Below are 26,578 nucleotides of genomic sequence, written 5' to 3'. Positions count from 1 at the left end.
ACACTCATACATATCAACCTCTGAAGTAATTACCTGACGTTAATTCCCGAAGGCTAAACAGGAGTAGTACGGAAATGGTGGTACTGTCGCCTTTTTCCAAGATGGCGGCTGTCCGCCATCTTGGATTCCAAGATGGCGACCGTCCGCCATCTTGAAACGTCACTACTGACGTCATTAATTCAAGATGGCGGTGGTCGGCCATCTTGGATTGGCGCTAGTACCACGTCAGTGTTGCCAACATGCCAAGTTATGAAATGAATTTATGTGTTGGAACACTCTCCTCACCATTCGCAAGTGTAATTCGACAACAGATGGTGAATCTGACATCGGATTACACCGCAGGCCTTGGAACCTTCATCCAGTAATGCCGATCGACTAAATTTTATTTCTAAAAAATAGTTTTACATTACTGTATGGGGGTTTAGAGTGTTGTTGCATTTCCACACCACCCCAGAGGTAGCAACCGCGGTGCGTTGAGATTTTTTTTTTAGAGTGATATCTCTCCCCAGTAGGCCTACAAAACACTCGACTATATATATATCTTAAGAAACGTCTTCATGATACTTCTTTACAAGAAAGAACATCTATGTTAAACAAAAAAAAAATCCCAAGATAACTCTAATTTATGTTGTAGTCCTTAAAAGAACTTATTTAAACATCGTAGAAATTAAAAAATTCGTTGACGGTTTTCTTTATACTCTTCTTTGCGTTTCGTATTCTTGTATAAAATAAAATAAAGAGAAGCGATGTGACGTCCTTTCATATATCGATTGGTTTTAACGTAATCGAATTCTGAATTTTATATATTATTTATATATTATTTATTTAATTCAAATCGACCGCCACACAACAGTGATACCAACCTTTGAAATATTTCTTCAATATATAAACATGTCAACAAAAAATAAATCAAGTTGGTAACACTGACTCGCTGTCGACACAAAATAAATCATGTTGGCAACACTGACGTGGTACTGGCGCCAATCCAAGATGGCCGACCACCGCCATCTTGAATTAATGACGTCAGTAGTGACGTTTCAAGATGGCGGACGGTCGCCATCTTGGAATCCAAGATGGCGGACAGCCGCCATCTTGGAAAAAGGCGACAATACCACCATTTCCGTACTACTAACAGGAAAAAAGTTAGACTTTTTACCATACTATGAAGCAAGTTATTGTTAAATTTTAAACTCGTCGGGAAAGACGCGACTAATCTTGATATTCGCTTTTACTGTATTATTCTAATACAAGAGGTGAACCAAACCATTTTTATTGTTATTCGATGTTCCACTTACGCTATAATAGTCCCTTTATCAGATAGTTTTAAGGTCACCTTCTATCGTATTATTTCATTCAGTAAATACTGTATTACAGCCCTAATACATTTCTTGTCATATAATGCGTGAGATTTTAATAATTAGATTACCTTTATAAACGGATTTTATATATATATATATATATATATATATAATAAAGAAAAAATAAAAATTAGGTGAAAGTAAACTGGTGAAAATCTGTAATATTACTTTTTCGTTTTTTTTTTATTTACGTCTCATTTTTATTTTTTTATTTTGTATAATACGTTTTTATAAGAAGTTATTACACGGTTCAAACGAAATCTTCAAAGAAACGGTAATACCAAATTTACTTTTATCTCATACTCTTGCAAAATTCTCATACAAATTAAATTAAGTTTTACGAATATTAAAGAAATGAAAAAAGTAAAATACAGATTGGTTTAATACGTTTTTATGTTAAATCAAATAAAATGTAAGTAAATTTAAATTTTGAACTGAATTCATCTCAAAATTAACTACATTTCATCTCTTTGTATATTAAATGTGTGCCATAACGTTTTTATGCTTACTATAAAAAATAACGGTTATAATTAAAAAAACGTTAAATCAACTAGCATGTAAATTGATCGATCTAAAGTTAAAGTAAAATGCTATTTTTATTGAATTCCTTTAAAAACTAAAATAAAATTACTATACAATTTATTTAACTTGCTTTTGAACATAAATGTAAAAACAATATTCATATTTCGTTTTAAAATATAATTTTAATTTCTACTTCAAAAAAAAAACATTAATTAAAATCTAGAAAAAAGGAAGACTTGTTTCAAAAAGGAAGATTATACCAAAATTACCTTCAACGGACAAATATTACCCTTGTAAATGTCGTTATTTGGGACCTAGAATGTAACACCGACGTGCGTGTAAAATTCGAACATCTCACCTTACGTAATACACTGTATTCAACGCTATGAATATTGAAATTGACAAACGTTTTCAGCATCCTAAATATTTTTCAATATTGAATAAACAATATATACTGTGTTATTGTTTAGTAAGTTATGATCACGCGACAAAACTTAACCTTGATATTGAAGCACTACTTGTTTTCTTAAGTAAAAATTCTGACAATACCGATCAAATACTTTAGATAAAAGTATCGGTGAAGTATTTATAAAAGATTATAATTTTATTTAAAATGTTTTTCTTTTTTATCCTTTTATTTTTATAATAATCTTTTTTATTTTACTTCTACTAATAAATACACCGTTTTAAAAATGTATTAATCTGAAATATAAATATGAAAATAAAATTTAAAAGATAATAATAATTTTAAAATATAAAATTAAGAATGAGTTGGTATTTGAAAATTTGAGATCTTGATAATTCTAGAATTTGAGAAAACCGGTATTCATCTTATCATTATTTAAATCTATTCAAGGGAGTATTGTTGTCCACCGTTGACTGCGTGATTCTGTAATGTATAAACTAGATTCGTTCTCAAATATCCTCCAACGGACGAATTTTTAAATTTTAATTAACTAAGTTTTACAATATTTTTATTTACCAATTATTATATTATATGTAATTAAAAACTTAGCTAAAATAACTCAAATAAAATAAAATACTAAAATAAAATTTTATTTTTAAAAAAGAAACAAATTTATTAATTGATTTCACGTACAAAAATGTAATTAAAGAAAAAAATTTTTGAAACTAGTTTTTTTTAAACTATTTATTTCTGTAATTATGATGAAAACTTGAAACTTGTATGTGTATGTGTAGGTATATTCCTGTGTTAGCTCCTGTGTAATTGCAAAAGCCCCGGTGTGTATGGAGGTTGTCTGAGTGCAAAGAGGCTGAGGGCACTCCTTTCATGCAACTGATGGTGACCGTAAAAAAAATCTTGCCTTGTGAAGAATGGGTAATATTTTGGTTGAGACGGCAATTTTTCGTGTTATTTACACTTTAATATATTTGTATATAGTTGCTACATTTTATTATGATCTTGCCGTGCTTTGTTTTGTGACTTTGACATATCTTCTGTATAATTTTTTTTATATCTGTTGTATGTACGACTGATCTGTTTGACATGTCCCTTTTGATGTATTATGTTGATATACCGTGATGTTGATGTATTATGCTAGCGCATTATGTTATTTTGATGTATTATGTTATCTAGTTATATTTGTTTCGGAACCTTGTTGTGATCTATCTGGACGATCGTGGGAGTTTATGATGACCTCTGAAACGGGTTGATTTGATAAGTTTTGATTTACTGTCTGCAATTATGTTTTTTGCTCATGTGGTGTTTGATGTGAATTAGTCTGAGTTTTCTTTGTTAGATTTATTTTATATCTGTTTAGTTTTGTTTGATCACAATTTGTATTATCTGTCGTTGGATGGGTTTTCTTGGCGTAATTTTGTTGCTTTGTATTATTTGAACGGTTATGTATTGCATTGTGGTGTAGGAATGTGTAAGTGGGCGCATCGCCCTGCTTCCTGAAATAATGCTTCTTTAAGCAATTCCAGGAAGGGCGGGTAGCCAGGGGTGTAGGTTTAGTCGGTAGTGCGCAGGTACACATACGCATTTAACAATATCTTGTGGAACCTGTTAGCGACCCCGACACAGCCATATGACGTCTGATAAATGGATTTCCCACCTCTACAAAAAAAAGCCCGATTAATACAGACAGATTGGCACCTGGTGTTTCTCCTAGTAATAGCTAGTTCTTATCTATTACGTAAATTGCTTAAAATTTACTTGCTTTAATTCTTTTCTCTGAAATAATTTTACTAAAATACATACTAAGTGAAGTAATCAAAGAAAAAATTTGCCATATGATTGCACCCGATTAAAAAGTCAAATTATTATTACAGTTAAAAATTCTATTAGTTATAATTTTTATTTAGATTTTTCATTTAAATGCTTACTCAGTGAATGTATCGTAAAATAAAAATGTTTTTCCAAAAGAAAGCTCGATCACCCATTTTGAAATGAAAAAGAAAACTTTCATATTATAGTGCAATCTAACACGAAATTAGAATATTTTTTACCAAAACGAGAGCCGATTTTATCTTTTATCATAACATAAATTGTTTTTTTTATTCTGTAGAGTGAAGGCGACAACCTATAATAATACAATTTGTCATAAAGTTACAGATTAGTGTACAAAAGACTGTAAAAACAGCACGCTCGGAACACAACGGATTATAGATCTATCTTAAAAAAATTATTCTGCATCTTTTTCAAAAGAATCTAAAAAAATAATTATTTAATATAATAATTGAAAAAAGAATTTCTTCTAAAAACACTTTCTTTAGTAAGGTATAACAGTTTGGTTTTGTTAACGTCGAACTGGTTACGAAAACATTTTTGTCTAGATTAGAATATTGTAAAATTTTAAATTAAATTTGATATCTTAAGTACATTTAATGCAAATTTGATAAATTAAATATCAAAATAAAAATCGAAGTATTTTTAAAATTTCATTTGCGCGAGTCATACAGCTGTCATCAGTAAAGTATAATTTAATAAACAACTTAAAATATCATTGTAGATATGATTTAAAATACTCGTATCATAAAACTTAAAATACCACTCCGAAATATGACACCCACTCCGTTAAAGTCTTATTGCTTGCCAAGTAATGGATCAGTTTACGCCTTCAAAGTTCTATAAATGTGATGTCAGAAGAAATATATATCGACCAAGCTGTTTCCGATTTTTTAAGTGAACACCATAACAAACACAGATATTTCATTTAATATATAGAGATACAATTTAATAGATTTATATTCGCGAAATAATTCTAAAATGCAACGATCAATGAAGTCGTAATCCAAAAGCAGTTCATTTAGGTGTATAATAGAATCATGTCACATTATAACGGAGTTACGCTTATAAATAACCTTAGAGTCGGTTAAAGTATGAAATTAGAAATCTGATGTGGACAAAACGTGACTTTCTTGTACGCCTGCCTATTAATTTACATATTCCAATTTTTTTTTTTTTTTAATGAAAAGTATATAAAATTTTATTTCATTAAAATATTCTGATATTTTTCAATCTTTTTTTTGTTATTGAATTATTTTTCATCGTAAAACTTTTTTTTAAAATGAGAGGTTAATGATTATTAATAAATCAATATATTTAAGTTAAAAAAATTAAAAAAACAAAGCAGATGAAGCCTGATTCGAACCGATGTGCCTTCCCCTAAGATCCAAATATTTCATTAATTAAAATTTTATTTGGCTATAACTATAGAACTAATGAAAATAAGTACCACTTATGATATATATCGTTGAAAAGCTCTCAGTGAGATCTTATTATTCCGCAGTTACGAAAAAGTCCTAAATTCAAATTTCTTTTTGGTTTTTTGGGTAATCGTTTAATCGTTTTTGACAGCTAATCATTTTTGAGTTATGCGAGATACATACGTACGTACAGACGCCACGCTGAAATTAGTCAAAATGGATTCAGGGATGGTCAAAATGGATATTTCCGTTGAAATCTGAAAACCGAGAATTTTCGCGATCACAATGCTTCCTTTACTTCGTACAAGGAAGTAAAAACAGATTTTTTGAGGGTATTCGTTTAACGTGTGTTTGAATTCGAAGTCTAATATTTAGCGATTGATGAATTTAAAATTGTTTGTTTGTTGTGTACTTATATTATTTTATTGTCTTTGTATAAAGATAATATTTTATTTTTATTAATACAGACTAAGACCACTCATCTTTATCTATTGTAATGAATTACTTTTTAATACAGCCTTGAATCAAGATTTAAGCACTGTCTCCCTTGATCCTTCCAGACAAATACTTCAAATTCCTTTTTGTTATCCATGGAATACCAAAACTATTATTCCTTATATAATTTTGTAATATACAATTGTGTTATGATTAGAAAAAGTATTTATTTATTTATTTTGCGTTTAAAACCTGGAATAGCTCTTCTTAGACGCGACCGGTAGGTACCAATATTTATTTTATAAGGCTGAATATCATCTGAACTTCGGAAAATTTCTTATGTAAATTCGTTTCAGTAAAAAAGACAAAAAGGAATCACTTCATTTCTTATTTTCCTAATAATTCTTGCATGACTTTTTTTTTTGAAGGCTTCGCTATATTGAAAACGAAATTTGACTCGTATTAGATCACCTACAACTTAAAATTATAATACGCCTATCAACGCATCGATTCAACTGTGTGCACGTCACTCTTATAGCAACTAAACTATTGCAGTGTTTCTTATTCCTAATGAAATCTATGAATTCCCATCTTTTCACCGAAGTAATTTTATTTGAATAGTTAAAATAAAAACGTTAGCGACAATAGTCCTAAACGTTCCCAGAATTTGGATAGAACTTAAAATTTAACACTTAGACTGAGAGTAAAGTTGAAAATGATCATTCTCTTTGTTATATATAAATTTATTTACCTTTTTCTAAAAGGTAAATAAATTTTAACTAAATTTTTTTTTCTAAAAAAAAGTTAGTTCATTTATAGAAGATTTACAAAAAGATAGAGATATCAAAATATTAGCTAAAATTCTATCCTGTGTTTATGTCTTCATCTTATGACATCATATATTTTTATTTGAAAATCTTATATTTAAATAATCTGAGCAATTAGAATAATAATTTATTGAAAAAAAAAGTTGCAAATCGTATCTTCTCATTTGTAATAAAAATAGAAACGTATTTCCACTCTGATAACATCTCATTTAGAAATAAAAAAAATAATGGAAAATTTTAAATTCCGTAAGTTTAAGAAGTACAAAATTAAAAACAATTAACTTCTATTTTTAGTAAGAGGAGTATTGGATTACCACTCCCCGTTATCAGTGTATTAAGATTTAAATACTTTTCAACTCCATAAACATAAGTGTATTTATTTGTACGGCATCTTGTAATCACGATTTTATGTTATTTGGACTCAACGAATGAGTAAACGTGAGTAAACTGAAATTCAGAAAGCATATTTTTAATCTTTTAACAATCATGTCACGACCTGGCATTTTTCTAAGACATTGAATCTTAATCTAAATTAGCTTTTTTAAAGGGAAACAGTTTTTGAAATCAAGATCGATGTCGTAAGTTTGTAAATTTATTTTATTCAATACGGTATATAAAAGTGAAAATGTATGTATCGATTGTCTCAGTAAATCGACTGTTACATTATACTTTTTTCTTTTCTTTTTCTGTTTGGCCTCCGGAACCACTGTTAAGGTATTACTTCAGAAAATGATATGTATAAATTTAAATGAAGTGTAGTCTTGTACAGCTCACCGACCGTTCCTGAAACGTGTGGTTAACTGAAACCCACACCGGTTTCCACCATGTTATGTTATGTTATACTAATTACAAGAAGCAGTTTCATAGGTTATATATACTTTTTTTACAAGTTGTATTGCGTGTATTTTTGATTTCTATACTTTAAATTATGTTAATACATTTAAAATATTTGTAAAAAAGAATTTGTAATAATGGAAAGATTTAATTTTTTTATTTATTAAGGTTTCTAAGTTTTATTACACTTTTCCAAGCACAAACATGTGTGCCCAAAGTTAGAAAATAAAACTATTTTACAGAAAAGATGAGAAACCGCTTTAGAAGAAGTTACGTAAGATATAGAAAAGGAAAATATCAAAATTGAAGATGTAGAAAATAGAAGTGATTATAGAAAAATGATGAAGGAATAAAGGACCTTAGCTTAAGAGAAAACATCAAATCTGAATTTAAAATGGAGTGAAGAAACAAAGAAAATGCACTTACAATGATACAATATTGTGAAGAAAAGAAAAAGATATATTAAAAGAAGAATTGTAATTGCAGGCTTAGCGTGATCCTATGAGAAAAGAACAAATTAAAAAAAAAAAATTGGTATTAATGATGAAAAATAGTTATAGAATTTAGTTTAATAAAATTTACTTAGAAATTAGTACATTATTCATTTTAATAAAAATACTCATATCAGTAAACTTTTCTGTAAATATATTTTGTTCCTTATATTATAGCCTATATTACATTTTTTTAACACACACACACACACACACACACATATATATATTTTTTTTTTTCAGCTCTCTCTCTCTCTCTCTCTCTCTCTCTCTCTATATATATATATATATATATATATATATATATATATATATATATATATATATATATATAGAGCTGAAAAAATTGCAAATCTTAATTTATTTTTTTTCATATTTCATTTTTAAATGGAATTCAAATAATTTTTAAGAAAGTAACCTAAATAACTATTTATATTCCTGTTTAAGTTTTCTATTAACCAACCTTAATAGAAATGAAAAATATTTGTTATTTTAAATTAAAGAAATAATATCTACTGAAAAATACGAATAACTCTCTGTTATTACAGCTAAATTGCGATAAGATGAATAAATATTTTTTGTTGTATTTAACTACTAAATCTATAATTAGTTTCTAAAACATAAATGAAACAATATACTTAACATACAAGTATGCATTTATGAATTAATTTTAATTACTTTAACTCACCGATAATCTCATAATGATTGTTGAATTCTAATTCACAATATATTACAGCGATAAAATAGCTATAAGTTAATAACACTTAATACACAATACTACTAACGGAAGGAAGTTTGCACAAACCTTGACTGTAGAGAAAGAAACGAACTGGAAGTTCCCTACCTCCTTATATATTTACAGCTAATATATATAGCCGTCTTGTTTATACCTGTGTACCACCTCCTAATACATACGCAGAATCAAGTTTTGCTATACTGTTATCTTTCACAATAAATATTTTCGCGTTTCGCGAGAATTATCAATTTTGTACGACACTGCTAAAAAGAATATCTTTTAAAAAAATATATATAATTTATCATTTCTTTCCATTCTACATGGAATTTGTTATTCTGCATCGTATTTCATACCTTGGTTACTTATTCTACTCTATTCTTTGTTTTATAAATTTACCTTCTACAGTCCCTTCTTTCAGTGCATTTAATAGTTAACTATGTAATTTACGCCCCCCGCCAATTTCTCAAACGATAATAAATAGTTAACTTTTTTTTTCAGCGACCCTATAACTATATTCATTTCACACTAAATAATTCCATATAATTTTCAGTGCCACTGTATAAAAAAATAAATAAATTTATATATCCTTTATAAAGAAGTGAATCTATTAAAATCCTTAATTATATATTTATTTAGTGTATATATAATCGTCAATTATATACACAGTAAGACATTTTTTTTGGTTTTATATAATGAAAAAGTAACACTAATATAGTCAAAATTGCGCCCCGTAGCATTCTTCTCATTGAATACGGACCAGATTATGGTCTATGCTCACAAACTGATGATCTAAGAGGTCGAGAAATGAAAATGCTTAAAGTTAATGAAGTTTACTCGTATAATCATAACACATGCTAGCTTGTCACTTGTCATCATGTAGGAAATTAAACCGGTATTTCAAGTTTTTGATTATTATTCGGGGTTTATTAAATCCGATACTCTTAGGAAAATGTTTTTATAGCGGTATTCAAAACACAAATGAATCAATGAACAATATTATTTCGTCACTGACCAATAAAATAACTAATTTTTTTTGCACTGACTATTGGAATTTTGTGTAAGGCTGTGCGATGTCACCAAGCAGATTACAGTGTCTAATTTTTTAAAACTTTGGTTTACAACCTGGTTCAGCTGAAATCAATCGAACAAAAAAATTATGAAATCCGTACCAAAAACAAGCTGAGAAAGCATTCCTTGAGAATGAAAAAAAAATAAGAAGACAAAAATAAGAAGCCCTGCATACGTCAAACCGACAATCACCTCATTTCACATTTCTGGCTATCTAGAGGAAACGCTTCCACGACTGCTGTTATTCTTTGACGCAGGGGGTCAAGCGATAGGTTTTTTGTATGCAATGTTTTTTACGTAGCCAAAAGAAGAAATCCATCGCAAAAATGCAAGCCTTCTCGTTAGCCAAGCGAGCAGTTTCTTTGCTTATCCAGCCTTCTGGGAACCTGTCGTCGAGGGCAGATCTTCTGTCCTACATAACTTCTTTAGAAAGACAGTTGAAATCGTTTTGTGTTTTCTGCACTTGTTTTAGGCCTATCTGATTTAGATATTTGGGAACTAAAGAGAAAGGACTGGAAGAACACAATGAAAATAAAAGGAAAGGTAGCGATGGCAAAGGAAGTCTTTATTAAAAAGAGAAAATTATTGTGTAGTCTGGACTTAAGTTACATAGCCAAATGCTATGTATGGGGTGTCTTGTATGGAAATGAAGCATGGATGATGAGGAAGAGGAAAAGAATTGGATTGAGGCTTTTGGGATGCGGATATGAAGAAGGATGGAGAAAGAAGGACGGACGGATAAAGTAAAGAATGGGGAAGTAATGAGCAGGATAAAGAAAAAATAACTTGAAGTACACAGAAGAAACAAACCGGTAAGGACATATGTTTAAGGGAAGAAGAATCTTGACAACTGTATTGGAATGATCAGTAGAAGGAGAAAGGAAGTGAAGAAAAGGAAAGATGAAGTTAATAGATAAGGTGAAACTTGAAAATTATAAGGGAACAAAAGAAAAGGCTTGGGACAGAAATGGATGAAACCAACGGTGGCTTAAGGGACCTACAGACAGGTAGATGATGATGATGATCTATCCTACATATTCCCGATTTCTATTGTCTATTTATACCCTAACAAGGGGCATCAAAGGGAATTTTTTCACTGATCATGATGAAGTGAAATTATGATAAAGTGTAATTATGGAACCAGTCAAGCAGTGGTCAGTTCAATTTATTCGCCGACATGTGAAAACCAGTTCTATAATACGAAACATTTGCACTAGTATTTTGAATTTGTTGAAAGATAAGCATCTAGATTTGTAATCAATGAATTACATTTTTGTCTTTTGATTAAACTCTTTTAAGTATTCCTTATCTTCTCAATATAACTATGCGGGTACGTTATTTTTCAGATCATTTTGGTACTTTTTATAATTGGCAATGTTTTATCTTACATCCAGTATTTTATTATGATATATTAATTTTTGGTAATAGATAATTTAATTATAAGATGAATGACTTTACGACCTTCGCTGATAAGTTAATATCATACTCTACACTATCCTACAACATGTGCTCTAGTATCTTAATTTAACATTAGTAGTTACTAAATTTTTCACAGTATTTTACTAAATTAAATATATATATATATATATACATTTAATTATATAAAACAATACATATATATATATAAAATCTAATCCTATGCTATTTTAATATAATTGAGTCATGTTTAAATTAAAAGAAATCAAATAATACCTAATTATTTAATCTTATACTAAAGATTCTTTTTTATGAAAGTGTTGCGATAATTTAATAAATTAGGCCGGTAACGTTATAGATATGTAAAAATATTTTACTACCAAGATTAAAGCATATGTATAAAAGTAACAGAGCTCAATCGATTGTATTCTCTTTGAATTAAACATGTTTCATTCTAGAAAGTATATGAATAGTCAGCTGAGGCTGATTGATTTTGTAATCACCGATACCCAACGGTGATGGTTCTTAATAATTTTCTCCACATGAGACATTTATCGTGATGGAAAGAGTTCAAGGTTAGAGGAAAAGATTTCCATCCCTAAAAACAGGAGTTTTATAAATTAAAATAACAAAAATAAATTACTCTTTTAACTAATGCCTTTAGTTTTATTTTGTTTTCTAAATTAGATTAAAGTAGTTATCCTTTATTAAAAAGAGAGAATATTACAAAACGTCTTTCGAATTTAATTTTATCAAGCGGCAAAAATAAGATTATGTGAGGTTTTTAACTACATGATATTTTAAAACGTATCCTCATTTCAGTATTAAATTTAGATTTTTACTCGATTTAAAAAATCACTCAAAACCTTTTTTCTAAATTAATCTTCTTTAGTTGAGAAGATAAATATAATGTAAGAATAAATGATTAGAATTGTAAAAATAATTATCCATTTTAAGTTTGTGACTGGGAGGAAAGGTTAAAGCTTAAACTCTATGCAAATAGCATTTAAAAACATTTAAAACATCGTTGGCGCAACATTTTAAGTTAAACAAATTACGTTAAAGATATGAATTTATTCAAATTTTTTAGATTAGGAATTATTGGTTATTATATGGTAAAAGAATAATAATAATAATAATATTTTTTTTTTTTTTTTTTTTTTTTTTGCGGATGGAGGTGGAAATGCAATTACGCACGGAGTGCCGGGCTCGCGCTGATGGTATTATCCAATCACTATCATCAGACTACCGACTAAAACCACCCCCCTTCTACCAGGACTCGACCCGGAATCGTTTAACACATTACTTCCGGTCGAGTCCTCCTATACTAGCCTGATTAGGTGCTACCTAATTTCCAGGACTATCCAGGTCAACCTTTTTGGCCCTGAGAATGTTGCCGACGAATCGGGCTACACTTTCCTAGCTGTTCAGGTCACGGAGCATCATCGCAACCACATTGTGGGAGCTCAGTTCTCCGGGATCCGCCTCTAGTGTCCCTCGATCTGCCGCCCACCGAGCACATTTAAAAAAGGTGTTCTCAGCGTCGTCCTGTACATCGAGGCAATACAGGCAGTCGGGGGACGGCACTTTCCCTATGGCTCGTTAAAAATTGGGTCATGTAGTACTCCACCTCTCCATGCCGTCGCTCCGTCCACGATCTGACCAGAGGGATAAGCCTTGCGGTCCATCGTCCTCTGGTCTCGTGGTCCCAGGTGTCTTGCCATGCGAGGAACGTGCGCGTGCGTTCCTCGTTGGCAACGGCGGTCACCCGGTCTTCGCCTGCCCGTCGCCTCCTGTAGATCACCTGGCGCTCCCTTGCTAAAGTAGCAATGGGTATGACGCCGGCGACCACAAGTACTGCAGGCTCGGAGACCGTCCGATACGCGGAAGCGACTCGCAAGGCTGCGGTGCGTTGCACCTGCGCGAGCCGCTTCAGGTTTCTCGCAACTTTTAATGCCTGGCCCACACTTCCGACCCGTATAACAGGGTGAAATGCACCGTGGACATCAGCAATCGCCGTCTGCTGGCCGTCGGTCCGCTGACATTCGCCATGAGCCGGCTGAGAGCAGTTACGGCTCTCGCAGCTTTATCGGCGGCTCTCCGAAGCTACTCAGCAAAGCTAAGTTTCCGGTCAATCATCATACGGAGGTATAATGCGGCCGGCTTGGTCTCGACAACCTCTACCCCGACCCGCAGGGAGAGAAGGGTGTCGATACGCTTCTTCGTTAGAACCACAATCTCCGATTTTCTGATGGCTAGAGATAATCCACGGTCGTCCAGCCAGGCATCGACACTGTGCATGGCTCGGCTGAGCCTCAGTTGGGCGCTCCCCACGTCGCGGAAATAATAGTAATAGTAATAATAACATAAAAAAATGTGCTATTTAAGCAGGGTTTGACACATCACTTCATTATATTAGCCATCATACAATTTGAAATCAATGGCAAACAATCCTCATGTTTTTAATTGGGTGGGAAACTCTCTATACATAAAATCATTCAAACTAAAACTACTTAATCTGGATGGAGAGCCTTAGAAAAAATAACTGATGAACGAAAGACGGCTTATTAAAAACCGGTATCATGATAAAAAAACCGGAAAAAATGCTTCTAAACAAGGAAAATAAATGCTAAGACGTATGCAAGAAGTTCAGAGGTTCAGGAAGGATACATTTTTTTATTAAAAAACAAATAAATAAAAAGATAAAAAATGTGTGTGAATAAAAAATTACTGAAACAAAAAAAAGATGTAAAAAACCGAAAAAAATTAACAGCTAACGGCCATTCCACGTTGAATACATCGGTTCTCGTCTTATCACCGAAATTAAGTAACTTCGGGCGCGGTTAGTACTTGGATGGGTGACCGCTTGGGAATACCGCGTGCTGTTGGCATTTCCTTTTTTCTTGTTAATTATTTTAAATATTTTTTGACATATCTGCTTATTATAGTAAATAAGAAATATTATTTTAACCAACGGAATTCTAGATTTTTTCATTTTTATAAATGGTTATAAATAGGTATAAACAACTATTCCGTTCTCTTGGATAGGATCAAGGATATCGTGCAAAACACAGCATCACAACAGCGAGGTAATATTATTTTTTTCTTCTTTTGTAAATTTAAAAATAAATAACATACGCCGGAGAAATTTATAATATATAACGTTAAACGATTCAATAATTCGTTTGGCCATAATTTTAAAATTAAATCAAAAGATATATTATAATAATTTTTTGATCGGCTGAAAAGATATTTTCAATAAATTATTAATAATAAACGTCAAATAACAATTAGAAAAATTAAAATACAACGGTATTATTTTTAAAACTTTGAAATATTTAGATAAGTATTTTTTCGTATTTTCTCATAGACATTTTCAAAGACCATATCTAGTAGCAGGAGAAATTGAACAGCTATCATTGTCAACTCGCGTTCTAAAAAAACTAAACAAATTCCATATGTTCTGGAGAACATTAACATATATACATCATTTACAACATATACATTTAATAACGTTTAATCGTTAATTTAAATTTACTATTTTATTCTGTTAAAACTTTTGTATATATATATATAACAATTTTTTGGAATTAGAAAATTATTAAGATTCAACCATTATTATCTTACGATAAAAAGTTAAACAAGGGACAAATTGTAGAAATTAAAAAAAAAAACACGACTGTAAAAATACAATTGCCCTTTATTTTTTGATTTGGTTGGATGGTAATTTTTAATTACACAAGCGAATAATCCTTTTCAATTTAGAAAGTCGGACAATTGTATCAGTAGGTTTTGTAAAAGCATCTCATTGCACCAACCGAGGCAGCGCCTCTGGGACACAATGTTTTTTATCATTTGATCGTAATGCTTTGGTCTAGCCTCGCTGGAGATGCTCGCTTCACTTCACCACTTTAGCTTCATTTTTATTATATAAAAATTTTTTAAATATTTATTACTTTATACATATTTTTTATATAATAATATTTTATTTAACGTAAATTTAATACTATTATTCATTAGATTGATTAGAATTATTTATTTCAAACACAGCTTACACAGTGATAGGGGCTCTGAGTTCGCAGTAAATTAATGCAACTTTTTAAAATTTGCGTTTCAACCGGAAAACCTCCACTACTATATATATATATATATATATATATACATATACACAAGTATTAACAGAGTAAAAATATTGATTTAAACAAAAGATTAATCGTAATTATATGTATTTGTTGTTAACGATCGATATATCTTAATGTTTACCAGAACACGCGTGCAGATTATGTTTTGGTTTTTTTAAGACCGGGAGTTGATAATGATTGTTGTTCAGTTATTCCTGTTTCTAGTTACGGTCTTTCAAAATATCTATGAGAATATACAAAAAAATACCTATTTATACCTTGCTGTTCTGCTCCAGTGTTTTCCACGATATCCTCGATCCTATACAAGAGAACGGAGTAATTGTTTATATATATATTTTTAAAAAAACCATTTATGAAAATAGATAAATCTAGAAATCCGTTGGTTAAAATAATATTTTTATTTTGTATAAGCAGATATGTCAAAACTTATTTAATTATTAAAAAAAAAAGGAAAAAGGACTGCCAACAGCACGCGGTATTCCCAAGCGGTCACCCATCCAAGTACTAACCGCGCCCGACGTTGCTTAACTTCGGTGATCAGACGAGAACCGGTGTATTCAACGTGGTATGGCCGTTGGCGAAAATTTTTATCAGGTTTTTTGTACATCCAGTGACTTTAATATTCTTGTTAGGAAATACAAGAATTGATGTGCTTTTACGTACATATCTAATAAAAATAATCTTTTCGAATTAACGTATTTATTTATTTAAAAAAGTAATATATAACTAAATCACTTCTTCCCTGCTATATATATATATATATATATATATATATATACTGTATAAAAATGTAAAAGTAAATAAAAGATTGAAAATAAATAACTACTAAATGTGTTTTTTGTCAATGTAGATGTATCTTTTAGTTTATTGGTACGTATAAAAAATTTTTTAATTTTTTTTTTTGATGAGTGTGAGTTGATGACGGAACTTGTTCAATTTTTTTCTTTCTGCTAAATACGGAGTTTAAATTAGTTTCTGTAAACTTTTTCGTAAATAACATTTGCGCGAGATAATCTGTAGATGAAGTGACCGCCGGCGAGGTGATCCCGCTATTTGGGCCGAACTTTTACGAATTGATATTTGGTTTATTATGTCGGTGGTAATAGTAAGGCAGGGAAATTTAAAAAACACTGTCTGACTGCTAATAGTTCAAATTTGCTGGTGAAGTTTTCACCGGGAATTATAATAACTTTTTAAAACATTCAACGTCACAATGCTCCAGATGAACGCGAGACACCTTAAAAAATTGTATGATTATTTAATAAGTCAACGAATGTAAGAAAGTAGTTATTGTCGAAATTACGTGTGGAATAATTATTGACCATTCGGTGATCTCTAAACGTAATTTGGTGGGTAATAAACGTTTAACCGGACTCATTTCCTTCGAATATAACAAAAACTCATCTTCCATAGGCCTGCTCCTTTTTAAAATTTTTAAATTAGCATTCGAGCGGACAATATTTATTTTATAATTATTTTACCTGACTGTTCTGATCCAGTGTTTTCCACGGCTTTCCTTGATCCATTCCAAGAGAACGGGGTAATTTCTTATATCTATTTAACACCATTGATGAAAAAAAAAAATTGAAATCCGTCAGTTAAAATAATATTACTTATTTTGTATAAACAGATATGTCAAAAATTATATAATTAATAACAAAAGTAAAAACGGAAATGCCAACAGCACGCGGTATTCCCAAGCGGTCACCCATCCAAGTACTAACCGCGCCCGACGTTGCTTAACTTCGGTGATCAGACGAGAACCGGTGTATTCAACGTGGTATGGCCGTTGGCGACAAACTTTGCTTTGTTTTTTGCACACATCTAGTACTGTTAATATTTTTCTAAGAAAAGCCAGATTTGCAACTTTTTACACGACTCCCCCAAAAAGGATTGCGATGTATTTAAGGTATATGTTTGTATGGTCCGCTGCAGCTGCTCAACGGCTGAATAGATTTAGTTGTATGATGCTTCTTCGGAATTCTTACGTTACCGGGAATTTTTCAGTCTATATAAATATGTAAATGTACGATAGTATATATATATATATAGTAGTGGAGGTTTTCCGGTTGAAACGCAAATTTTAAAAAGTTGCATTAATTTACTGCGAACTCAGAGCCCCTATCACTGTGTAAGCTGTGTTTGAATTAAATAATTCTAATCAATCTAATGAATAATAGTATTAAATTTACGTTAAATAAAATATTATTATATGAAAAATATGTATAAAGTAATAAATATTTTAAAAAATTTTATGTAATAGAAATGAAGCTAAAGTGGTGAAGTGAAGCGAGCATCTCCAGCTAGGCTAGACCAAAGCATTACGATCAAATGATAAAAAACATTGTGTCCCAGAGGCGCTGCCTCGGTTGGTGCAATGAGATGCTTTTACAAAACCTACTGATACAATTGTCCGACTTTCTAAATTGAAAAGGATTAATCGCTTGTGTAATTAAAAATTACCATCCAACCAAATCAAAAAATAAATGGCAATGGTATTTTTAGAGTCGTGTTTTTTTTTTGTTTTAATTTATAATATTTGTCTCCTGTTTAACTTTTTATAGTAAGGTAATAATAATGTTTGAATCTTACTAATTTACTAATTCCAAAAAATTGTTATATATATATATACAAAAGTTTTAACAGAATAAAATAGTAAATTTAAATTAACGATTAAACGTTATTAAATGTATATGTTGTAAATGATGTATATATGTTAATGTTCTCCAGAACATATGGAATTTGTTTAGTTTTTTTAGAACGCGAGTTGACAATGATAGCTGTTCAATTTCTCCTGCTACTAGATATGGTCTTTGAAAATGCTTATGAGAAAATACGAAAAAATACTTATCTAAATATTTCAAAGTTTTAAAAATAATACCGTAGTATTTTAATTTTTCTAATTGTTATTTGACGTTTATTATTAATAACTTATTGAAAATATCTTTTCAGCCGATCAAAAAATTATTATAATATATCTTTTGATTTAATTTTAAAATTATGGCCAAAAGAATTATTGAATCGTTTAACGTTATATATTATAAATTTCTCCGGCGTATGTTATTTATTTTTAAATTTACAAAAGAAGAAAAAAATAATATTACCTCGCTGTTGTGATGCTGTGTTTTGCACGATATCCTTGATCCTATCCAAGAGAACGGAATAGTTGTTTATACCTATTTATAACCAATTATAAAAATGAAAAATCTAGAATTCCGTTGGTTAAAATAATATTTCTTATTTACTACAATAAGCAGATATGTCAAAAAAAATATTTAAAATAATTAACGAGAAAAAAGGAAATGCCAACAGCACGCGGTATTCCCAAGCGGTCACCCATCCAAGTACTAACCGCGCCCGACGTTGCTTAACTTCGGTGATCAGACGAGAACCGGTGTATTCAACGTGGTATGGCCGTTGGCGATTACGTTTGTTTTGTTTTTTGCACATCTAGTACTGTTAACATTCTTCTAAGTAAAGTGAGATTTGACGCTTTTTACAAGACGGCCCAAAAAGGAGTGCTATGTATTTAAAGTGTATGTATGTATAAATGTTTGTGTGTGTTTCGTTGCAAATACACAACTGCTGAATAGATTTAGTTGTATGATGCTGCGTTGGAATTCTTTCGTTACCGGGAATGCCTCAGTCTATATAAATACGTAAATGAACGAGTGTATATATATATATATATAATAGTGGAGTTTTTCCGATTGAAGCACAGATTTTAATAAATTTGATTAATGGACTGCGAACTGGGAGCCCCTATCACTGTGTATGATGTGTGTGAAAGTAATTATTGTAAGCAATCTAATGAATAATATTACAGAAATAATAGAACTAAATTTACGTTAAATAAAATAAAATATTATTAAATAAATTTTTTTTTTAGTAAAAACCTAGTTAGTATTAATAATAATGGCATTCCGTCGAGAGCTGCGTGTGAAGCTAAAGTGATGAGGTGTAGCGAGCATCTCCGGCGAGGCTAGACCAAATCAGTACAATCAAATATTAGCAAATTGCGTGTCCTAGAAACGTGGTCTTGGAAACCGCAATGTGGTCCTTTTATAATACCTCCTGGAAGAATAGTCTGATTTTCTAAATTTAAACAAGGTATTCGCTTTATAATACAAAATTACCAACGAACCAAACCAAAACATAAAGGGAAATGGTATTTTTCCACAGGTTTTTTTTTTGTAATTTGTATTATTTTACCTTGTTAATTTCATACCGTAAGATAACAATGTTAGGATCTTCCTATATACTAAATTAAAAAAAAAAAAAAAAAATGTACACGTACATATATACGTATATATATATACATATACACAAGTATTAACAGAGTAAAAATATTGATTTAAACAAAAGATTAATCGTAATTATATGTATTTGTTGTTAACGATCGATATATCTTAATGTTTACCAGAACACGCGTGCAGATTATGTTTTGGTTTTTTTAAGACCGGGAGTTGATAATGATTGTTGTTCAGTTATTCCTGTTTCTAGTTACGGTCTTTCAAAATATCTATGAGAATATACAAAAAAATACCTATTTATACCTTGCTGTTCTGCTCCAGTGTTTTCCACGATATCCTCGATCCTATACAAGAGAACGGAGTAATTGTTTATATATATATTTTTAAAAAAACCATTTATGAAAATAGATAAATCTAGAAATCCGTTGGTTAAAATAATATTTTTATTTTGTATAAGCAGATATGTCAAAACTTATTTAATTATTAAAAAAAAAAGGAAAAAGGACTGCCAACAGCACGCGGTATTCCCAAGCGGTCACCCATCCAAGTACTAACCGCGCCCGACGTTGCTTAACTTCGGTGATCAGACGAGAACCGGTGTATTCAACGTGGTATGGCCGTTGGCGAAAATTTTTATCAGGTTTTTTGTACATCCAGTGACTTTAATATTCTTGTTAGGAAATACAAGAATTGATGTGCTTTTACGTACATATCTAATAAAAATAATCTTTTCGAATTAACGTATTTATTTATTTAAAAAAGTAATATATAACTAAATCACTTCTTCCCTGCTATATATATATATATATATATATATATATATATATATATACTGTATAAAAATGTAAAAGTAAATAAAAGATTGAACATAAATAACTACTAAATGTGTTTTTTGTCAATGTAGATGTATCTTTTAGTTTATTGGTACGTATAAAAAATTTTTTAATTTTTTTTTTTTGATGAGTGTGAGTTGATGACGGAACTTGTTCAATTTTTTTCTTTCTGCTAAATACGGAGTTTAAATTAGTTTCTGTAAACTTTTTCGTAAATAACATTTGCGCGAGATAATCTGTAGATGAAGTGACCGCCGGCGAGGTGATCCCGCTATTTGGGCCGAACTTTTACGAATTGATATTTGGTTTATTATGTCGGTGGTAATAGTAAGGCAGGGAAATTAAAAAAACACTGTCTGACTGCTAATAGTTCAAATTTGCTGGTGAAGTTTTCACCGGGAATTATAATAACTTTTTAAAACATTCAACGTCACAATGCTCCAGATGAACGCGAGACACCTTAAAAAATTGTATGATTATTTAATAAGTCAACGAATGTAAGAAAGTAGTTATTGTCGAAATTACGTGTGGAATAATTATTGACCATTCGGTGATCTCTAAACGTAATTTGGTGGGTAATAAACGTTTAACCGGACTCATTTCCTTCGAATATAACAAAAACTCATCTTCCATAGGCCTGACCCTTTTTAAAATTTTTAAATTAGCATTCGAGCGGACAATATTTATTTTATAATTATTTTACCTGACTGTTCTGATCCAGTGTTTTCCACGGCTTTCCTTGATCCATTCCAAGAGAACGGGGTAATTTCTTATATCTATTTAACACCATTGATGAAAAAAAAAAATTGAAATCCGTCAGTTAAAATAATATTACTTATTTTGTATAAACAGATATGTCAAAAATTAAATAAAAAAAGTAAAAACGGAAATGCCAACAGCACGCGGTATTCCCAAGCGGTCACCCATCCAAGTACTAACCGCGCCCGACGTTGCTTAACTTCGGTGATCAGACGAGAACCGGTGTATTCAACGTGGTATGGCCGTTGGCGACAAACTTTGCTTTGTTTTTTGCACACATCTAGTACTGTTAATATTTTTCTAAGAAAAGCCAGATTTGCAACTTTTTACACGACTCCCCCAAAAAGGATTGCGATGTATTTAAGGTATATGTTTGTATGGTCCGCTGCAGCTGCTCAACGGCTGAATAGATTTAGTTGTATGATGCTTCTTCGGAATTCTTACGTTACCGGGAATTTTTCAGTCTATATAAATATGTAAATGTACGATAGTATATATATATATAGTAGTGGAGGTTTTCCGGTTGAAACGCAAATTTTAAAAAGTTGCATTAATTTACTGCGAACTCAGAGCCCCTATCACTGTGTAAGCTGTGTTTGAATTAAATAATTCTAATCAATCTAATGAATAATAGTATTAAATTTACGTTAAATAAAATATTATTATATGAAAAATATGTATAAAGTAATAAATATTTTAGAAATTTTATGTAATAGAAATGAAGCTAAAGTGGTGAAGTGAAGCGAGCATCTCCAGCGAGGCTAGACCAAAGCATTACGATCAAATGATAAAAAACATTGTGTCCCAGAGGCGCTGCCTCGGTTGGTGCAATGAGATGCTTTTACAAAACCTACTGATACAATTGTCCGACTTTCTAAATTGAAAAGGATTAATCGCTTGTGTAATTAAAAATTACCATCCAACCAAATCAAAAAATAAATGGCAATGGTATTTTTAGAGTCGTGTTTTTTTTTTGTTTTAATTTATAATATTTGTCTCCTGTTTAACTTTTTATAGTAAGGTAATAATAATGTTTGAATCTTACTAATTTACTAATTCCAAAAAATTGTTATATATATATATACAAAAGTTTTAACAGAATAAAATAGTAAATTTAAATTAACGATTAAACGTTATTAAATGTATATGTTGTAAATGATGTATATATGTTAATGTTCTCCAGAACATATGGAATTTGTTTAGTTTTTTTAGAACGCGAGTTGACAATGATAGCTGTTCAATTTCTCCTGCTACTAGATATGGTCTTTGAAAATGCTTATGAGAAAATACGAAAAAATACTTATCTAAATATTTCAAAGTTTTAAAAATAATACCGTAGTATTTTAATTTTTCTAATTGTTATTTGACGTTTATTATTAATAACTTATTGAAAATATCTTTTCAGCCGATCAAAAAATTATTATAATATATCTTTTGATTTAATTTTAAAATTATGGCCAAAAGAATTATTGAATCGTTTAACGTTATATATTATAAATTTCTCCGGCGTATGTTATTTATTTTTAAATTTACAAAAGAAGAAAAAAATAATATTACCTCGCTGTTGTGATGCTGTGTTTTGCACGATATCCTTGATCCTATCCAAGAGAACGGAATAGTTGTTTATACCTATTTATAACCAATTATAAAAATGAAAAATCTAGAATTCCGTTGGTTAAAATAATATTTCTTATTTACTACAATAAGCAGATATGTCAAAAAAAATATTTAAAATAATTAACGAGAAAAAAGGAAATGCCAACAGCACGCGGTATTCCCAAGCGGTCACCCATCCAAGTACTAACCGCGCCCGACGTTGCTTAACTTCGGTGATCAGACGAGAACCGGTGTATTCAACGTGGTATGGCCGTTGGCGATTACGTTTGTTTTGTTTTTTGCACATCTAGTACTGTTAACATTCTTCTAAGTAAAGTGAGATTTGACGCTTTTTACAAGACGGCCCAAAAAGGAGTGCTATGTATTTAAAGTGTATGTATGTATAAATGTTTGTGTGTGTTTCGTTGCAAATACACAACTGCTGAATAGATTTAGTTGTATGATGCTGCGTTGGAATTCTTTCGTTACCGGGAATGCCTCAGTCTATATAAATACGTAAATGAACGAGTGTATATATATATATATATATAATAGTGGAGTTTTTCCGATTGAAGCACAGATTTTAATAAATTTGATTAATGGACTGCGAACTGGGAGCCCCTATCACTGTGTATGATGTGTGTGAAAGTAATTATTGTAAGCAATCTAATGAATAATATTACAGAAATAATAGAACTAAATTTACGTTAAATAAAATAAAATATTATTAAATAAATTTTTTTTTTAGTAAAAACCTAGTTAGTATTAATAATAATGGCATTCCGTCGAGAGCTGCGTGTGAAGCTAAAGTGATGAGGTGTAGCGAGCATCTCCGGCGAGGCTAGACCAAATCAGTACAATCAAATATTAGCAAATTGCGTGTCCTAGAAACGTGGTCTTGGAAACCGCAATGTGGTCCTTTTATAATACCTCCTGGAAGAATAGTCTGATTTTCTAAATTTAAACAAGGTATTCGCTTTATAATACAAAATTACCAACGAACCAAACCAAAACATAAAGGGAAATGGTATTTTTCCACAGGTTTTTTTTTTGTAATTTGTATTATTTTACCTTGTTAATTTCATACCGTAAGATAACAATGTTAGGATCTTCCTATATACTAAATTAAAAAAAAAAAAAAAAAATGTACACGTACATATATACGTATATATATATACATATACACAAGTATTAACAGAGTAAAAATATTGATTTAAACAAAAGATTAATCGTAATTATATGTATTTGTTGTTAACGATCGATATATCTTAATGTTTACCAGAACACGCGTGCAGATTATGTTTTGGTTTTTTTAAGACCGGGAGTTGATAATGATTGTTGTTCAGTTATTCCTGTTTCTAGTTACGGTCTTTCAAAATATCTATGAGAATATACAAAAAAATACCTATTTATACCTTGCTGTTCTGCTCCAGTGTTTTCCACGATATCCTCGATCCTATACAAGAGAACGGAGTAATTGTTTATATATATATTTTTAAAAAAACCATTTATGAAAATAGATAAATCTAGAAATCCGTTGGTTAAAATAATATTTTTATTTTGTATAAGCAGATATGTCAAAACTTATTTAATTATTAAAAAAAAAAGGAAAAAGGACTGCCAACAGCACGCGGTATTCCCAAGCGGTCACCCATCCAAGTACTAACCGCGCCCGACGTTGCTTAACTTCGGTGATCAGACGAGAACCGGTGTATTCAACGTGGTATGGCCGTTGGCGAAAATTTTTATCAGGTTTTTTGTACATCCAGTGACTTTAATATTCTTGTTAGGAAATACAAGAATTGATGTGCTTTTACGTACATATCTAATAAAAATAATCTTTTCGAATTAACGTATTTATTTATTTAAAAAAGTAATATATAACTAAATCACTTCTTCCCTGCTATATATATATATATATACTGTATAAAAATGTAAAAGTAAATAAAAGATTGAACATAAATAACTACTAAATGTGTTTTTTGTCAATGTAGATGTATCTTTTAGTTTATTGGTACGTATAAAAAATTTTTTAATTTTTTTTTTTTGATGAGTGTGAGTTGATGACGGAACTTGTTCAATTTTTTTCTTTCTGCTAAATACGGAGTTTAAATTAGTTTCTGTAAACTTTTTCGTAAATAACATTTGCGCGAGATAATCTGTAGATGAAGTGACCGCCGGCGAGGTGATCCCGCTATTTGGGCCGAACTTTTACGAATTGATATTTGGTTTATTATGTCGGTGGTAATAGTAAGGCAGGGAAATTAAAAAAACACTGTCTGACTGCTAATAGTTCAAATTTGCTGGTGAAGTTTTCACCGGGAATTATAATAACTTTTTAAAACATTCAACGTCACAATGCTCCAGATGAACGCGAGACACCTTAAAAAATTTTATGATTATTTAATAAGTCAACGAATGTAAGAAAGTAGTTATTGTCGAAATTACGTGTGGAATAATTATTGACCATTCGGTGATCTCTAAACGTAATTTGGTGGGTAATAAACGTTTAACCGGACTCATTTCCTTCGAATATAACAAAAACTCATCTTCCATAGGCCTGACCCTTTTTAAAATTTTTAAATTAGCATTCGAGCGGACAATATTTATTTTATAATTATTTTACCTGACTGTTCTGATCCAGTGTTTTCCACGGCTTTCCTTGATCCATTCCAAGAGAACGGGGTAATTTCTTATATCTATTTAACACCATTGATGAAAAAAAAAAATTGAAATCCGTCAGTTAAAATAATATTACTTATTTTGTATAAACAGATATGTCAAAAATTAAATAAAAAAAGTAAAAACGGAAATGCCAACAGCACGCGGTATTCCCAAGCGGTCACCCATCCAAGTACTAACCGCGCCCGACGTTGCTTAACTTCGGTAATCAGACGAGAACCGGTGTATTCAACGTGGTATGGCCGTTGGCGACAAACTTTGCTTTGTTTTTTGCACACATCTAGTACTGTTAATATTTTTCTAAGAAAAGCCAGATTTGCAACTTTTTACACGACTCCCCCAAAAAGGATTGCGATGTATTTAAGGTATATGTTTGTATGGTCCGCTGCAGCTGCTCAACGGCTGAATAGATTTAGTTGTATGATGCTTCTTCGGAATTCTTACGTTACCGGGAATTTTTCAGTCTATATAAATATGTAAATGTACGATAGTATATATATATATAGTAGTGGAGGTTTTCCGGTTGAAACGCAAATTTTAAAAAGTTGCATTAATTTACTGCGAACTCAGAGCCCCTATCACTGTGTAAGCTGTGTTTGAATTAAATAATTCTAATCAATCTAATGAATAATAGTATTAAATTTACGTTAAATAAAATATTATTATATGAAAAATATGTATAAAGTAATAAATATTTTAAAAAATTTTATGTAATAGAAATGAAGCTAAAGTGGTGAAGTGAAGCGAGCATCTCCAGCTAGGCTAGACCAAAGCATTACGATCAAATGATAAAAAACATTGTGTCCCAGAGGCGCTGCCTCGGTTGGTGCAATGAGATGCTTTTACAAAACCTACTGATACAATTGTCCGACTTTCTAAATTGAAAAGGATTAATCGCTTGTGTAATTAAAAATTACCATCCAACCAAATCAAAAAATAAATGGCAATGGTATT

The 26,578-nt window shown here is 30.6% G+C and overlaps 8 non-coding genes and 1 pseudogene across 8 annotated transcripts; 1 reads left to right on the top strand and 8 right to left on the bottom strand.

The window, feature by feature from the left end:
- Window positions 1–14,131: 14,131 nt before the first annotated feature.
- Window positions 14,132–14,250, top strand: LOC142322525 (5S ribosomal RNA; annotated as a pseudogene).
- Window positions 14,251–15,961: 1,711 nt separating this feature from the next.
- On the bottom strand, window positions 15,962–16,080 carry LOC142322520 (5S ribosomal RNA). The gene has a single exon (XR_012755915.1). It is a non-coding gene; the product is annotated as a 5S ribosomal RNA (ribosomal RNA).
- Window positions 16,081–17,176: 1,096 nt separating this feature from the next.
- LOC142322519 (5S ribosomal RNA) lies at window positions 17,177–17,295 on the bottom strand. Its single transcript, XR_012755914.1, has one exon. It is a non-coding gene; the product is annotated as a 5S ribosomal RNA (ribosomal RNA).
- A 1,509-nt stretch (window positions 17,296–18,804) lies between these two features.
- LOC142322518 (5S ribosomal RNA) lies at window positions 18,805–18,923 on the bottom strand. Its single transcript, XR_012755913.1, has one exon. It is a non-coding gene; the product is annotated as a 5S ribosomal RNA (ribosomal RNA).
- A 1,337-nt stretch (window positions 18,924–20,260) lies between these two features.
- LOC142322517 (5S ribosomal RNA) lies at window positions 20,261–20,379 on the bottom strand. The gene has a single exon (XR_012755912.1). It is a non-coding gene; the product is annotated as a 5S ribosomal RNA (ribosomal RNA).
- A 1,098-nt stretch (window positions 20,380–21,477) lies between these two features.
- Window positions 21,478–21,596, bottom strand: LOC142322516 (5S ribosomal RNA). The gene has a single exon (XR_012755911.1). It is a non-coding gene; the product is annotated as a 5S ribosomal RNA (ribosomal RNA).
- Window positions 21,597–23,102: 1,506 nt separating this feature from the next.
- LOC142322515 (5S ribosomal RNA) lies at window positions 23,103–23,221 on the bottom strand. Its single transcript, XR_012755910.1, has one exon. It is a non-coding gene; the product is annotated as a 5S ribosomal RNA (ribosomal RNA).
- A 1,339-nt stretch (window positions 23,222–24,560) lies between these two features.
- Window positions 24,561–24,679, bottom strand: LOC142322514 (5S ribosomal RNA). The gene has a single exon (XR_012755909.1). It is a non-coding gene; the product is annotated as a 5S ribosomal RNA (ribosomal RNA).
- Window positions 24,680–25,755: 1,076 nt separating this feature from the next.
- On the bottom strand, window positions 25,756–25,874 carry LOC142322524 (5S ribosomal RNA). Its single transcript, XR_012755919.1, has one exon. It is a non-coding gene; the product is annotated as a 5S ribosomal RNA (ribosomal RNA).
- Between the last annotated feature and the right edge of the window lie 704 nt (window positions 25,875–26,578).

The sequence above is a fragment of the Lycorma delicatula genome, chromosome 3, assembly GCF_047948215.1.
Source record: "Lycorma delicatula isolate Av1 chromosome 3, ASM4794821v1, whole genome shotgun sequence".
Lineage (NCBI taxonomy): Eukaryota > Metazoa > Arthropoda > Insecta > Hemiptera > Fulgoridae > Lycorma > Lycorma delicatula.
Note: the sequence above shows the minus strand (reverse complement) of the source record. Positions and strands in the feature narration are given on the sequence as shown.